Consider the following 18,377-nt stretch of genomic DNA (forward strand, 5'->3'; position numbering starts at 1 on the left):
TATCAGAGGAAGCAGAAGAAATATTATAGGAGCTCTCCAGTGGGGTGATGAGCTTGACGTGGCTGAATGGTTCTATGTGGAGACTTTTGGCTGTAGGTGTGGTTTTTATTTTTCTACTGTATGTTTTGTTCTCTTTAGACTGTTTGTAAGTTGTCATAAAGATGGGCCAGGAAAGAAGAGACCACAACTGAATGAAAGTTGGTTGACTGTATCTTGCAGACTAGGAAATCAATGGAGCCTCCCACACTTGTAATTAAAGAAAAGTCCTTATTTGTGTTATTAAAATGTCAGAGGTTTCAAATAAAAAATAAAAATCTAATCCACCCTCTTTGCTTTTGATACTTTTCTCTCATGTTGGGACAATGTTACTACAATAGACTTGTAATCTTCCCTTTCCTTCCTAGTCATTTCTTCCTCAATTTCAGTTTTCATCATGGCCCAGACTGACAAAACACTGTACCATTAGGGTTGCAAACTGCTTAAGAGAATGTCAATCATATTTGGGATTTTTATTTGCTTTAAGTAGCCATATGTTTATAGTGCAATTTCTTCGTTAATGAAAACATTTCTCATAATCCTAAGTGCTGCAAATGAAACCTTAGTCGGGGGCCAAATTTGACCTAGCATTATCTCTTTAGGTGGCCCAGTCAATTTATTTAAGGCATGTTCTGCTATTTGCTTTTTGAGCAGTTTTCTCTGTTAAAGGGCACTGCATTTTTCCATTTTATCTTGCATGCTGGGTGAGGCTGTAGAGTTGTGATCTATTGTTACTAGACATTGTTTCAATTTTTTTTCATTATTGCAGGACATTAAGTTGCCAGGATATGATTTAGTTACATGAGTGGCTTTTGTGTCCTCTACGTCTGATAGTTTCCATGAGTTATTCAAATGTCCATTTTCCTGGTAGTCTTTCTCCCTTTAAAACAAAAGAACTGAGTGTTGGAATTAACTATCATACTGAAAGCTTTAGAAATATGAAATTGCCATGTTAGACAAACATTACAGAAGCACATAACACCACATGAGACCAAAGCAACCATCTGGAAAAGGAGGGGAGGGGAAGGGAGCTCATTCTTACTGGCACAGGCTTTGAAAATATTTTGTCAACAAAACACTCTCACATTTGACTGCAGAGACAAGGACGCAGAACTCAGAAATGAAAGACTGAAATGTAATCATAGTGTAGAATATAAATTGTTCGTTTTATTCTTTCAGGTGTTTGCCATCTGATCCAGCTTTCATTGAAGTGAATAGTACAAGTACCATTGACTGAATGTCAGCTGAACTATGCTGTTTGAGAAATGTAACTATAGAAGAATACAAGAAAATAGCATGTTCCAAAGAACATAATATATATTGGCAGATACTGGGTAAATCAAGACTGCTACTGTAATCTACAGTTTAGTATATATTGTGTCCCTTTTGTAATAGCTAATCCAAAGATGCTCACTACAACAATCCTTCAAATTTCTTACACCTTTAACATAGTAGTATGAAGTAGCTTCTAGCCTGAAGTCGTAAGTTCAATTCCCAATGAAGACTGATGAGAGTGGTCTTTAATGTTGCAAGGTATTGAAATATTGTGTAGGAAAATTAAATAGTTGAGACTAACTGGTAGGGATCAAGTAAACGATGTTTGTTTAACTGAGGTCATGTGGTGTCATGAAATACAGCCAGACAAAGCAAATGGAGTTTGGAATTTTATTTCTAGACTGATAAAATAATAAAATATTGTGAGAAAATTAAAAAAAAGAGTTTTAATATCTCTGAGCTATTCTGAGGAAATCTGAGCATACCCAAAATGTGTTCTTCCCTCCTCAAGTTCACTATGATTCATTTTTGGGTGTAGTGATCCTTCCTCATCTGGTCAAGGAGATCTCTTTGAACATCTTCCTGGTCCCTGCAAAAGACGTAAGGCTCAGTTGGCTTCAGAAAATAGTGGGAGCCATTCTGGGGACAGGCACTTTAGAATATCTCTCTTGAAGCCCACTCAGGGCCTTCCATGCCCTCACTAACATAACATCATGAAGAGAAGCTCAGTGACTTCAACCAACAGACCAGGAAGACAGGAGTCAGCAGCAGTAGTATCTCAGGTCAGTAGGGAAGTCTTTGTGGGCCGGAGGTATGTTTTGTTAGGTGGAGTTTACGGACTAGGTTGGAGCCTCTATTATCCACAGCTGGAACAAAGCTGGTGGAAGTTACATTCTACTCACATCTGACTGACATTAGCTCCCATCATCCTACTGCAGGGTCTAGATTTGAAAAATGCTGGAGGGGTGGATACAGACCACATCCAGGCTAGTGGACATTAAATGGCCTATGCTTACTGAGGTGCTGGGAACACAGCCATCGGCCTTACCAAATATGTGTCAAAATGTTAAGGAACTCCTGCTGTCCAGGGCTACTTTCACATAGTCTTCCTTTGGGACTTTCTGGATGTTGGATCTTGGATTGTGCTGGGTCCCTATTACTAGCTGGCAATGTATTTTCTGGTTTAACTGTCTTATACATTTTAAATATTTGGTCTTCTGAAGAATTTAACACCGAACCTAAAAATTCAGTAGTCCTCACACTCTACACAAGGGGTACCTTAAATGATGACTAGAGTTTTGGGGTTTTTTTTTTAAGTATTCAATATAAATAAGCAATCAATGTCAATAGTACGTGAACGTCATAGAGTACAAAGCCCCCTCAACAGTTCCCTGACAACCTTTACTAGATTTCCTTTTTTGCTGACATCTCAAGTTCATCATGGTGTTTAACAGATTTGTCCACCTATATTTTACATCCTACTTTCACAGTAATAATGTACTTTAATGCGAAACTTATTTCATCGCTAATACCCCCATTTTATGGCACTGTAAAATATATGTATTATTTCTAATTTAATTACAAATAGGTACTCAATATTTCTTTGATAATGCATTTGGAATTACGAATAGCATTGCTGTTTTCCAGTGAAAAGACATTTCTTGTAGTTTTCTATTCTATTTCCTCTTTACAGGACATTTTATCAGATGTTGGAATATTTAGAAGAGTAGCTCCGCATTTGCAGAATAACAATTTCAATGTTTATTAATAAGGTGTGGCTATTCATACCTTACATTCTGATTTCTTAGGAATACTTAGCTGGAATTAGTTTTTTCAGAGTACAGAGTAAAAAAATCAAATCAATTTATAATTTTATTTTTTTAACTGGAGGGAACAAAATATTAGAAAGTTGTTCGATTTTTTTTAAGTTTACCCTCAAGGGCTTTCTTCATATTGAAGAGAAAAATGTACGCAGAGATATATTACCTCCTGGCACATTATAAAATCTTGACTGTGCAGTAAAGATGCAGCTGCTAGCAATTGGCCACCTAACTTTCCTTAAATTTTATTGGTGGATCATTTTAAAAGCCATGCAGATGTAAATTGCCTGCATTTACATGCTATAGTGTTTTTAAGTATTTAACTGTGTAAATAAACTATAAGTTTTTGTTATGCAGATAATGATTTCCCTTTTTTTCATCTCTAAGATGTCATGAAATTACAGTCTATGGTCCACTAGGAAAGCTGAATTTTGCTCTTGTGATACTGTTCATCTAGGTGGGTCCCTGTACCTCTCATTCACTGCTACAAGTTTACATGAGGGTAAAAAGTTGGCCCACACAAATTATGTTGCAGGACTAAAATACATAGATCTGATTCAGCAAAGGATCTTAAGCAGAATCTTAAGATCATTCCTACTAACTTTAATGAGATTTGAGCACATCCTTAAATTTAATCATGTACAAAAGTGCTTGTTGAGTAGGTAGGGATGGACTTGGGAAGATCATTAATGTGAGTTAAAGTCCTTTCTTGAATTACAGCCTAATTTTGTGTTTAAAATAATTTTAGTACCTCGCAGCATCCTTTTTGATTATCACTATTTTAAATTGATAAAACCTTTAACAAAACCAAAGTTTCAATACCTGTTTATTAATGCTTTTGCCTGTATTTCTCATTTTATGAATTCTCTGGAGAAATTGTTTTTGATCAGTTGTAGTGAAAATACTTAGCCATGACAGAATTCCAAACAATTTCTTTTTTATATGATGCCCTGACAGAAGGATTGTGCTGCTCATCAGCTGAAAATAACTTGGAAAGAAATCTCATTCTTGTATGACTTGTAAAGACTCTGACTCTCTGATTGCAGAGGAAGACTCTACAAACAATGAGCAGCGTGCCCATTTTGTGTGATTTTGGCAAATGAATGGCTTAGGCATGGAAAACTTGGGCATATTTTTGTCTAGAGCAATCAGATCAGTTCCTGCACTAGATCTTGCTCATTTAGTACTGTCACAAAGTACAGCTAAAAGGAGCCTTTATTTATATGGGTGATTTTTCACTGTCTTTTATGTTATATACACTGCCCAGGCCAAGGTAAACAGGCTACAGAGTGCTGCTGTGAGAGAGCCACTCAGCCTAGACTTAAAGAGAACCATCTGATGATGGGGCAAGATGATATTCTTCTTGAGTGTGGTCAGTCAGTTTTTCACCTCATTTCTTTAAAGCAAAAAAACCAAAAAAGCTAATTATCTTTGGATTAAACGCATTCACTATAGACCGCAATTTAGTAGAAAATCAACTCCCTACTTAATTCCCATGATTAATCCTTTATGGGTTTTCTTTTGTAAGTCAATAAGATGGATTAATGATTATTAATAGCAGCGGAGAAAGTGAGATTATATAACACTAGACCTTGTATGACGGCCATACACGGGATGTTTGTTGGTCTGTTATGCAGCTGGCAAAAAATAATAAAAAAAAAAACCTGTAAGAGCCATTAACTGATTCTTTACGATAACAATAAAAAGCAAATAGTTCATCTTTGCCCTGTTATTTTGACAGAACCAGATAGATATACATCATACTAGTTATAGTGGCCATTATAAAAATCTAGTGCCTGTACATGCTTCCATGTATTCTGTTTTTAATATTAATTTGCTAGAGTGCATATACTGAAAATGAATCACTTCTTTACTATTTTGGAAAAGAGTGATACAGTAAACTTTTTCATATCCAGCAGTATGAGGACTGGGAAGTTTCTGGATATTCCAATAATCTGGACAATAGAGAGGTATACCGAGCAATGCATAACACTGAAGAAAAACATGATTAGATATTCAGAAACAAACAGAAATGGATGCACAGTACTTTATTTACCAACAACAGTAGCACTTTACACTGTAAACTTATACTGTATTTATTTGTATTTACTTTCACTATACTGTACTTATGAAAAACGTAACTAAAATTCACTTATGGTTAAAATACTGCTTATTTGAAAGTTCCAGATAATAGAAAGATGGTTAAAATAGAGTTTACTGTACATAGGTGTGTCTATAGCAGTGGAATATATGGGTCAATAAAGGTATTTCTTAGGGTGGCTGAGCAGCTCCACTAAAATTAAGGCTGCATCATGACACCTAATTATAGGTTTAGTTTTTAAAATTCTCTAAAATCAACGTGCTTAATTGGGGTCCTTTCAAATCTGGTACACATTAGGATGCTGCATTTAGCTATTCAAATGTAGAGTCATTTGACCAGGGCTTATGCTGAAGTAAGCCTGGAAAAATATTTGAAAATTATGCTTATGTAAAGGGGTTATTTTTAGTGCTAGAGATTAAAGTATTTTGTAGAAGGAAGGTCAAAATGGTTTCAATAGGTTGAGTTTTACCCCTGATAGAGTATGGCGCCAAACAAATCATTTGGGAACTCGGGATGAGAATGGTGTTTGAGAACATGCATAGTTTTACACTGCAGTACAAGAGAAGGGAAGGTTAAGCTAGAAAATTAGTATTTTCAAAAGTGTTTTGTAAAGAAACGTTAATCACCAGCCCCCACCTACGACAAAAGGTTTGCACTGTGAGGTGGCTACGATATGTGAGTTATACAAAGCAGTTTTATTTTGGAGGGAAGTATTCCCAGGGCACAAGGACACACCACCAAGCAACTTTAATTCTACATTCACTTATTTTTTGCCCTTGGATTTTTACAGCATGCAGAAATTTTGCCAGGATATCGTTATGTGATCTACAGCTTTTCATATGTGGCTGCAGTCTCACAAAGTCTGCACAAATGGACACCTGTACCTAATCCTATGAAATCAGTGGAGCTTTGCAAAAACTGCAGGAGCCTGTATGGAATCAGGGCCTATCTCAACAGGCAGGAAGTGACACTGGACTGTATTGAAAGTCTGACATGGTAAGCAGAGAGGAATGGAACAGAAGAGGTCACATTCTAGGGAGACTGTACAAGTACACAGACCGTACAAAGCAGCTTGATTTGTATGGGCTTCAAAGGAGTTAACTAAAACTAGGTTTCTTTGCTGCAGGATGGGTAGAGTGGGTTTGTAGAGGGAAATCCCCAAAGAACTCTATTGCTTAATTCTCTTTTCATGACATCTCTTGTCTTGTCTCTTGTCTACCCACTCTATGACTACCCACTACCCACTCTAAGACTATGCAGTCTTATTCTGTGTTTGTCTGGACCTGACTGTAGTACATTGAAAGACTTTGTGAATCAGTGCATGAGAATGGAAAGGAAAAATATTTTTAAAATTATCCATAGACTGGGTGAACAATTTCCACTTTTCTGGAATAGGACCGGCAGAAAGTAATCTTGTGATATTTCTGGCTTTTAAAACTATGTGATTTTGAATATTTTAATGTGTTGTCAAAATAATTTTGTTAGCCGCTTGCTGTGTGCAAAACACTTAATTAGTTTTAGTTATGACTCTTTAAATAGCAATTTTAGCCTTAAAGAATCTGCTCAGCAGATGTCCTGCTGAAAACATGAATAAAAATTAGTTTGGAATCTGATCTAACAGCATAAACGTTGATTTAGCATACTGTAGTTAATGTGAGTGTGTGCTATTAATGGAAGTTAGCAGGTCCAGTCACTGATGATATAAGAGATATTTAGTCTCTTAATAGATTTGATACTCCTTTGTGATATTTACTAAACATTTTACATAAATGTTATGTCCCTTTGTTTAGGTGACTCACTAACCCAGAAGGCAGAGGGTTAGTTTCTGACTCAGACAACACACTTATCCCGTGGAGTATTACAAGGACTTCTGACCTCCTTTTTACCTGCCTGTGTAGACTATTCATTTGCTTACTCCCTCCCTGGAACAGGTGGGTGGGGGCAGCAGGTGAATGGTCGGAGGCTTGGCTCCACGCGTTCTGCTTAGAAGAGCTAAGCCAGTGTTCAAGTCTTTGAGGAGTATATGGCAGCAGAAAAGTGACACTTTGCCTCTAAGCCGGGAGAAAAGCATGGTTTTTGAGGTACAAAGCTGTTCAGGGCTCTTCCTGGTTTGGGGCAGCTTGTACACGGATGTGCTCTCAAGCAGGGCGTTACATCAGTATCTAGTCCATAGAAAGTAAACCAGAAGTAGGTTTCTGCCAAATCAGTAAAAGAATTCTTCATTCTCATTCACAATAGGCATAACAAATAGTCTAATAAAACTTTCTCCTATCTGTCCCTGTTTTGTCAAGGTCTCAGATTCAACTTTTCCATGAGTAGCTCAGGGGTAAGGAAACCAATTTAATGAGCACGGGACCAGACCTATTAAAAATTAAAATATAACAGAAAAAATACCCTTAAATGAAAAGCCTATTGCCGTGACTTTTTAATTATCAACCTCAAATATAGCTAAAATTTGCTAAAAACTGCAATATATCAGCTATCTTGGGTTTCATATCAACAGATTCTGGGCTGATTTATGCTTTGAGTTACTAATCATGTAAAATTTGGTGATTCTCATGGTTTTGATTTAAAAAAATCAGAACAAAAGGAACAGATTATTGATTTGTTGACCTTCACTTCTTAGAAACTGATTTTTTTTTCATTTGCATTATTTTGAACATGAAATGCTGAATGACAATTGCAGGGTACAAATCCATATCATCTCAAAATCTTTTGCACAGAAATCCTAACTTTCACATCGCTCTGCTTAATGTTCATTTTTCAGTTAGTTGATATCTAGAGCCTGAGGCAAATTGAAAAGAAAAATTGGAAAGGAGGCATAATCAAGTTTGTTCTTTCTCACAGTGGTCCATCATTTTAAAAATTGAATATATGCTATAATTGACAATTGCATCTCACATGTCCACACATTTGAAATTGTTATGAAGATACTTCAATCTCATCATGTCTTCATTTTGCTTTTTATTCTTACAATGTAATGATGCATATAATGTGCTGATGTTCAATGCAGATAAATTTTTTTAAAGGATGATATAATATTATGATAACACAAAGTGTTTTCATGACAGCTAAGGTGTGAAATCATCACGTTAAAGATGATTTATAATGTTTCTTTTGTATGAACTGCCCTTCAGCCCCTCTTTCATTAAAAGGTGTAAAAGAAGTAAAGAAAAAACAGGAAGGATGAGAAAATAGTTTACTCCTTTACATTACCTGCTAGGTCAACTCCTTTTTTTTCATTTTTATTTTTTTTTCAGGTGTGACTAAGGTACGTGTACAAATCCTATATTTGGCATTCCATTACCATATTTTTTGAACATTCTCTTTTGTTCCTGCACTCAGCACTCGTTTTTTTTTTTTTTGTTTTTTTTTGTTTTTTGTTTTTGTTATTTTGGAAGGTGATCTTCTCCAGAGTAGGTTTACACTTTTGGGAAGATCGATCCACTGGCGGTCGATCTTTTGGAGTTTGATTTGGCTTGCCTAGTGGGGACACATTAAATTGAACTGTCATGGTGCCACCATTGACCCCAGTTCTCCTGGCAGTCATGAGGAGTAAGGGAAGTCAATGGGAGAGTTTGTCCTGTTGACATCCAGCTATGTGGATGGTGGCAGAACTCAATTTTAGATACGTCAGCTCCAGCTACACAATTCTCATAGCTGGATTTGTGTATGTAAAATCTATTTTACTCCATAGTGTAGACCTGGCCAAGGAATAGGGGAGACTTTCTTATCATGTTTAAAACTTAACGTAGTACCCTTTCAGGTCAAGTGTGAGAAGTAAAGATGGACATTCATAGGTACACCACCAATGTTGTATGCTTTACATACCCCTTATTTGGATTATCACTTAGATATGGGAACACTGTTTTGCTACATGAACATGTAGCACAAATCAGTCCCTGCCCCAAAAGAGTTTATCATCTAAATAGACCAGGACAAAAGATAGGGCAAGTTATGTCATCTGTCAACGTAGGATCCCCAGCAGGTAGCCTGATCCATTATTCTCTATCCATTAACCACATGGCTTTCCATTGCACAGTCCTCAAATCTCCCTGGAAAGTTGAACCGGTAGATTTCAGCAGGATATCGATGAAAAGCATCAATACTTTGCTCGCGTGGTTTGCCCCATTGCACATTTCTTGGAAATATAATCCAATGTTACCACCCAAAATGGCTGACATAAGTAATAGTGCACAGGGATTGAAGCTGTAGGTTGGCAACTTGTAGACACGTTTTGAAACAAAACATTACATTTAATTACTTTTGAGCACTGAATCAAAGAAAACAATTAGTGGCATTCAAAAAAGTGCCAGTAATTAAATTAAAAAAGAATTTATATCACCTAACAAGTGTGAATTGGTGGTTCATGTTTCCAAAGTAATTGTTCACAGGGGAGCCATACCTCTGTATTCAGATAGAGCATTTGACAAAAATGGTGTACCGATCATTGGATTCACATTTGCAGCATTTGTGGTTATTCTGCTTTGCTCCTTCTACCCTCTGAAAAAGTTTCTGCTATATTCCTCATACATAACAAAACTTGCAGAATAAATGTCCAAACCAAAATGTCAGTAGCTTAAAATGATATCTCAAACCTGAATTCAGCCTGCTTTTGTAAGAATTGAAAATTCCCATAAACTAAATCCTTGCAATCTTAAACAAACTTCAGGAAAAACTTGCATGTCTCACAGCTCTACACACCTGTGAGTCAGTTATGTAAAAAATTAGAGGAGCAGCTCTCAGCTTGCGTAAAGTGATATAGTTCCACTGATTTCAGCAGAAGCCATATTTTATACCAGCTGAGTTCCTGGCCCCACATTTCTTAAAGTAATAAGAGATTCTATATTTTCAGTCTTCTGTGGCACCCAGTTTGGACTTTTCTAAAAGTAACCCCTCTCCTCCCCTCTGCACATACTTGCAGCAGTTTCATCATGTCTAGAAACTATGGCTGAAATTTGGCCTCTGATCAATTTTGAATCCCACAAGATGTTTTAGCATCTTGCAGAAATAATGTTCATATTTTTGAGGATGCCTCCAGCCACTCAAGATGACTACACACAAACTTTTTTAAAAAAAGGTAAATTATTTTTACTTTCTAGATGGATTTGTGTATGTGGATTTTTGTTCTATGTTTAGAATGTCCTTTATCTCCTTCATGAATGTTGCTCTTGTACATTATCTTGGTCTTTTCAGTTTTTTGCATAACAGAATAGTCAGTATTGTTTTTCTTTCACCAGTGCTTGAGTGCTGACTCATCATGTCTGGTTACCAGCATTCTGGACTCCCATAAGAAAGTCCGAACCATCTGTGCCTAGCTTTGTGGTTGGATGGTTTTAAACACTGGTTGTTGGTTGGTCGTTGTCTGCTAACTGCAGTTTTCTGTTTATTATGGAATATATGCTGGAGAGTTTGACACCGTAATTTGGCACATGCCTTTGGGTTCACTTGGATAAAGTGATTAATAGCCATTTATATATGGCTAGCCTCTGGAAGTATAAAATGCTATCCAGCTCAATTCCCATTGGGGAAAACTGTGTAGTAACTTTAGGGCTCATCTATACTACGGTAATGACTGACCTGGGATGGTGGAGGGTGATTACATTACGATGGGCTCTCAGGGCCAGTAAAAAAAAAAAAAAGAAAAAAAAAACATTAGAGGAAGCAGGAATTGGATTTTTTTTTCATGGTCATTCTAGTTTCCTAAGTTTTGCAAGATGGAGAAAACTTTTAATAAACTGTTCAGAATAATCCCTTGCAGCAGAAGGAACCAGATTCTGATGTTATCATTCACACTGATTAGCACCTTAATTCTCATGTAGTCAGTCCTATCGCAATCAGCTCATGGAGTAAAGAGCTAGTCTACCTGAGTAAGCATATCATTATATTGCCCTGTTTGGATATGACATTTCCAGCTGTGTGGGTGCCTCTCATACAATGACACTGACTGTATTAATTTGCACCTGAAATTCCAGTGGGGGAAGGGGGGCATACTCTTTTATCTATGAGCCAAACTGAATGAACCGGTCTACTATATATTTGAGAGAATTTGTGTGTTTGTCTGTGTGCCTGTCTGTCCATCTGTGAGTCCATTTGTTCAAGAATTCCTCCTTAATGGTAAGCATAAGGACGACACTGTTTGGTAGGAAGCTTCCTCCTATTGTATCTTAAAGCAAGGTAAGGGTATGGTTGTTCTGGGACAATAGGATGTGCTTCCAATATGATTGTTTCTCACCAAACAGAAAGGCCATGTCTTTTTGGAAGCAAAATAGGAAGATGGGTTCTTTCGAAGATGGGGTTTATTTTCAAAAAAGCCCCATCTATACTCCTTTTTTTTCTTTCGAAAGACTCTCTTCCAAAAAGAGATTATGCAAATGAAGCATGAAAGATGTAAATCAGTGCCTCATTTGCATTTTTAATTTCCCCCATTTGCGTTCCCCTTTCAAAGGAGGAATGCGAGTGTAGACACAGCCAAAGGGAGGGGGACTGGAAGCAGGGACAGTTATACTCCAGAATGACCACAGTGGGGGGCAGCAAGCAAGCAGGCCCCCAACAGCCCCAGCTCAGCCTCAGGGAGCAACACTGGCAACTGGCAGAACAGCCCTGCCACCCCAGCCTGGCTCCAGAGAGCAATACCAGCCCTGAACCCCACACTGCACCTCCCAATCCCTTGCCCCTGGTTCTGCACTCTCCACCCTCTGTGCTGACCCCCATGCCTACTCCTGTGGTATTTCAAAGGTTAGCAACAGCAGTGGCTGCAGCTCCAGGTCCCTTTGAAACACCAGGTCCGAGGGCAGTTGTCCCTTTTGTCCCCCCAGTAAGTGGACCTGCATGCAATGTATAAAATATGCAAACATTTGGAAGGAAAATATATAGAAATATAGCATTTAAAAGGCAAAGATATATATTCTTATTAAGAAAGTAATTTATGTCCTCAGCAAGTTACATGGATGTTCTTAAGGACAATTTTCCCTGTTTAAACAATTTTAAAAAATGAATAACCACTCTAAGCCCAATATAAAGAAGCACTTGTGCATGTTCTGAATAGTAAGCATATATTTAAGAGCCACAGCGAGTAAGGATTAGTTCTTTCTTTGCTTACTTCTTATCCCTGCCCCGCTCATACACATGCACGCATGCGTGCACGCACACATACACATTGTCTTGGGTGCATGCTCTCTCCCTCTAACAAAGTGATGCAAACATAAGAAAGGGCATTAAAATGGATGGGGTACTTATGTGTGGCTGATTCTTTAAAAGTTTATAAAAAATTCTTCATGGAAGAGAATGATAGTTTTAAAATGTATTTATACATTGGATATGTGTCCGTCGGAGAAGGAAGAGAATAATATGAATTGATTCAGAAGGTCACCGCATGAATGAAAGTATTATCAAATAATTGCAAATCTCTTTAAGAACATGAGAGGAATTTTTCACCTTTCTCAGAAGTGTTAAGTATAGGCCATAATCAAGAACTTTGAACAGGATTTACTGTTAATTGTGTTCCTCAGCCTAGATACCAAGGTTGCAGGTATATTAGAAATGGAAATGCTTATGGATAGGAAGGAAAGCAAAATAGTGGATAACCTGTAAATATGAAAACTTGAATATATGTTCATAATTTGAATGAGTTATTAAAAATAGTAATCTCAATTAGATTATTAACACAGTGATGCAGAATGGCTTTAGGACTCAATTGCAAGGGCAAAATTATGCAAAACTTCCATTTTGAGCAATGTAACTTTATTTTTAAAACTGTAACTTAGTTAATAATATGTTTGTTTGGAAGGTATGTTGTTTTGATCTGTAATTAGTCTAAAATGTTGAGCTATGATGTTGATCTAGAAAGTTGTAATGCATTATAAGCTGATGACTGATTGCAAAGCTCTTTCCTCAAGAAGTCCACCAGCGAGGTGCTGCAGTGGTAAATCTCACTTTTGCCAGTGAAATCTGCTTAGGAGGAAAGATTTATGTTAAGCTGCTTTGTGCTTGTATTCCCATATGAAACTGTAACCAGGTTTCTCTCTGAACCTACTTTTCTCATTAGAGTAGCTGTTGCTATCATAACCCCCCTTCCTTTTGCTTGTCTATTGTCTGTTTTCACACTCCCCCTTACTTTGTAATCACTCACCCACACTCATTTATCACTGGCTTACCCAGTCCTGCATACACTATCTCCCATTTTTGTCATGGCACACTGGTACATTACAAATACAATTAAACCTTTTACGATACAGCAGCTTTTGGCTAACACATCCCAGCTTCAAGGTTGAAAGACTTCTGATATTACCACTGATATCAGTTCTCTCCCATTTATCGGCAATGTCTGGACTAATGCAGAAGTGGTGCATTAATTAAAGGAAGCATCCAGTAAGGCTGCTGTTTTTGCCAGTCTGACACTGAATTGGAGCCTGATGCCTGCTCATGTTTTAAGGGCCATTCATCACACGTGTCATGCAGAAGCAGCCAGCTGTCTGAGCAAGGCCTCATTTGCATTTCATCAACTCCAGCCTCCCTCTTCTTCCCCCTTCCCCTTTGTATGGAGCTTTGGTTTTTAAAAGAGCATGGTCTTGAAAAGCAGCTTAGCTAAAATTAATATTCCATTTAGAAAGATGATTTTACTTTAGTTCAGAGATTGTAGCATTTATGATGGGAGAAAAATGTGTGATATACACATACCCACATATTCTGTGCCTATCCAAAATATTTATCATACTATGGGATAAGGTAAAGGTTTGTAATGGATGGCTGGATGTGTGGACATTGGTTCTCTGCATTAGGTGTTGGAAGTAGAATGTTTCTTTTCTAGAATTTAGAAGATTCTTTGTGGAAGTGCAGTTCTAAAATTGAGGAAGCTACAAAAAATAATGTTTGTCTATTGTTTAGCTGAAACCATCCATCCACCTCAAACTGTACTGCGCCTGATGACAAGAGCTAAGCACATCATACAAAGTTTCAGGCACTGGTCGGGGAGAGCATGTTTTCTGTACCAGTGTCCCAAACTGCTTTGAAAAAGACAAGTGAAGAATAATTTCCCATTTTTACTCAGTGGTTGTGCTGATGAACTAATTGGTTTCTGTTGCTCAACCAAGTGTAACAGAATTTCCAAGCATGCCTAATTCTACTAAAATGTGAATGGCGATGAATGTAGACCTATGTCTCATATGAATAATACATAAATAAATTTTGGGTATGTGTTGTGTGGATGGTAAATTTGTCTTCCCAATGTATGGAAGTTTTGGTTTTGTAAAACAAACCCAAGGTCTCGCTGAGATCACAGACCCATTTGTCTGAGCAATCATAATGCAGTTAAGGGGTGAATCAGGAATGGTTCAGACAAAAGGTTCTAGTTTTAGTTTACATAGATAATATATAGCCAAGCATGTGGCCAAATTCAGCTCTGGGTTTGACTACGTGAAACTTTTCTGATGTCAATAGAGTGTGTTCCTTTTGCCAGTAGTGAACATGGCCTACTGTATTCATGCCCAGTGTGTACATTATATGCCAAATTTGGTGAAATATTTATTTCAATCTGGCATATAGATTGAATCTAAAACTTACAAAAATCAGTAGCCCATATAGAGAATGCCTATATCAGTATCAGTTCAGTGTGTGAATACTTACTGATTAAGGACCCAGTTTCAGCAAAGCACTTAAATACATGCTTGCCATTAGCCACAAATCTAACTCTTGATCACTTCAACAGGATTTAAACATGCACTTCAAGTTCAGCAAAACACTTATGCTTCAGCTTAACAGGGATGCATTGCTGAATTGTGACCAGAGGGAAAGTGTGTTTGTGTAAACACATTTGTATGTTTTTGCTGTATAAATTTTAGTTTCTGCATTTTTATGCATAGGAAAGCATCACATTTTTACTTAATGTAAGTATTCCAAAGTGAGCGATTTTTAGCTTGGGAACAAATCCTACGACTACGTTCTACTGGAGTAAAGGGCTCAGAAGTCTGGCTTATCCTGAAAGTTATCATGGGGCGGGTTCACTGCAGCTCAGTAGTTGAAATAGGTGAGCTACTCAGGTCTACATCCCCCTTTGTTATAAACCTGACTTGTATGGATCTTTTTCTCCCTGTTTAATTCAGCCCCCTTAGCTGCAGTTGCCTAACCTGTTTGGAGTAATTGCAGGGAGTAAGCAGAGAAGAGACAATGAAATGATTCCATGTGAGCAGAAGATATGGAGATGGTCATGGAACATGTGTCTTGTTCCTAGAGTGTCTGTGGAGCTATGTGCTCCTTATCCTAGCCAATTGCTCTCTTTGAGCTATATATTGTACGAGAAGGTTTACCCAGCATTGCTTGGGTCCTTAACTCAATTATTTTTTGTTTTCCGGAAGATACAATTAAGAGGTATACACTTAATTTCAGTCATTGCTTTGGTGATGGGGGTTGGGATAAGTGGGTGACTATGCAGGCAGTCTGGAGGAGAGAGGACTACCTCTGCCCTTTCACACTGCAACAGTTTGGTACCAGGTGAGAAGCATCTCTCCATGGCCACTGCAGCTCCAGTAGGCACAGCCAGGGAGGGTGTATGTCCACCCAGGGCAGGGGCAGGTATGCAGCAAACTGCTTTCCTTTCTCCCTGATGAAAAGGAACAGCCAGCAATGTTCGTATACAAATCAGGGGCTTCAGCCTCTGCCCCTTCCCACCCTCCTAAAGAGCACTGGGGGAATAAGACATTCAGGGCTGGAGCAGTCCTGGTAAGGCAGGGCATAGCTGTAGCCAGCCCCTTTCACCTGCCTGGTGATTCTCAATCTATTCTGTATGGTTTTATGCATCACATTTCAGGCACATGCCATTTTTCTGGCACAACCAAACCCTTACCTGTCTCCAAGGCTGCAGCTACACTACGAGGTAAAATCGAATTTCAAGGAGATAGCTTGATATTAAAACATCACTGTCTTCACTGTAAATATCATTAGCTCAAATTAATGAGCCCTAATACCACTAACAAAATATTAATATTACCACATGGGTATCGCATCAGTTTTGAATTTAAAATTTTGAATAAAGGCTAGTATGGTGACCCTCCATGTACAGCCACCTCCTTCTCCACTGCTCTCCATACAGGTGCACAGGAAGATGGTCACAGGAAGCCCACGAATTTTTGATTGAATTAGAATTGGAATTTGAATTTTGAAGCACCAAGGCTTGAAAATATAAAGGTCCAGACACACAGCTGATGCATTCAGATGTGGGTGGACAGGGCTGATAGCACAGCTGCCTGCCACTATGCCTATGACCGCGGAGGACACTCAAGATAGGGAAACCGGGTGGATCTGGGGGAGGGCTGAATTATGTTACAGAGTGTTTTGAATTCTGGGACAGTGCTTTGCATTCTGGGATTCTAACATGATATACCCACGAGCAACTAGGGCTAAGGCACTGTGGAATAGGTACCCATAATTCACTGCTCACACTGTCAAACTTGCACAGGGCAATGGGGATGCAGAAACTCAACACAGAAAATCTGTAGGTCAAGTATCAAGAAGGTTTGTGGACACTTAAACTCAAATTCATAAGAATGAGGTTAAAATCAAATTTATAAAAAATGAATTTATACTGTAGTGTAGAGGCAGCTTACAGAAAGCCACACACTGAATTTGGTGACTAGCTCTTATTGGTTAGGAAGAGTTCTTGAACAGACAGACACACACACAGGCAGACAGATGAACACTTCTCAAATATATGGTAGATTAGAACTGAATTGTAAGGACACTATTTTTGTATATGATCACCAGATGATTTTCCTTTCCTCCTGGGCTGTCATTTTCTCACAATCATCTACATCTCTGAAAATCCAGGTAAACTCTGTACATCTATGTCACTCCTGTCAGGAGAAGGGTAGTTTAGAAAGGTTCATCTGAAAATGTTGCTAATGGGCTCAAAAGAAGCAACAATGTGAAGGTAACAAAGGTCCGCACGTTAGTGGATCACAATTCATTATTTTATCTTTCACTTTTGTATGTGAATGTGCATCTATTCTTGTTTGCATCTCAGAGTATGGCAATGCCAGAGGAAAAACTTTTCTTTATTTATAATTTTTCCTGTCCCTAACAAGAATAACATTTCATTGGAATCCTAAAAGACCAAGGAAGAATCTGAGATTTAATAATGATTCCATGTGTAGGTGACTTTCTGATCAGCCATTAGTGTGTTTTTATGTTTTCCTCCCTTTTTTGGGACCTAATAGCTAATGTTCCTTCAACTTCCATCAGACCACTGGGGGAAAAAATGACTTTGTTTTACAGTGAGAACTGATGATATACTAGTAACTGTTAATCTAAACACACTTCTTGTATAAATACTTTATTATTGATGCATAGTTATTGTACCACTTTGGGAACCATGTAGGCTGTAATTTTCTAAGCATATGCAGTGATAATTTCAATATTCTGTGTAAATAATATATTTGCAAAATTATGTGAAAAATGTAATAAAGATTTTACATCAAATTGATTTCATGCTTTGATTTTCACAGTATTGTAGGCCCTGCCCTGAATGCAACATATACTTACTATATAATGTCTGTGAAGGGTCTTTTCTTTTCATTATTTTAAATTAGTCTTGAATGCAGTGTTTTTACCTGAATGTGTTTATTTTCCAACTCTGTCCTGTCAGTTTATCAATAAAAATCTTCTCAGCCCCTGAAAGTGTAAAGTTGCTCCTCAGCACTGACACATACAGATACTTTTTGTAAATTCTAGATTTCCTGGATTTTTTTCCCAATATATTAATATAATTCCCTATTAACAGATAGGCATTGTTGCCTAAATCAAATCACTCTTTAAAGTCTTCAAAAGTAATTCTCTCTCTTTGTCCAATTTTGTCCAATCTGTAATGATTAACCCTTCTTTCTCAATCTTGGGAAAAAAAACCTTATCTCTAGCTCCAGCTGGAAAATAGAGACTATTTGTAATAATAATTAGAAGGGATAGATACCTAATCAAATCAGAATATTAGGAGACAATATTCTATGGACTCAGTGGTCCTTGAAACAATACATTAGCTTCCGAATATTTACCAGCATGGACTCAAATTAATTATGTAGACTAAAAGCAGTGATTTTATAAAATGGGCACACGGACCTTAGCAAATGTAAAAAGTAATGTCAGTGTCATGAGGATTT

The sequence above is a fragment of the Carettochelys insculpta genome, chromosome 1 (assembly GCF_033958435.1).
Source record: "Carettochelys insculpta isolate YL-2023 chromosome 1, ASM3395843v1, whole genome shotgun sequence".
NCBI lineage: Eukaryota > Metazoa > Chordata > Testudines > Carettochelyidae > Carettochelys > Carettochelys insculpta.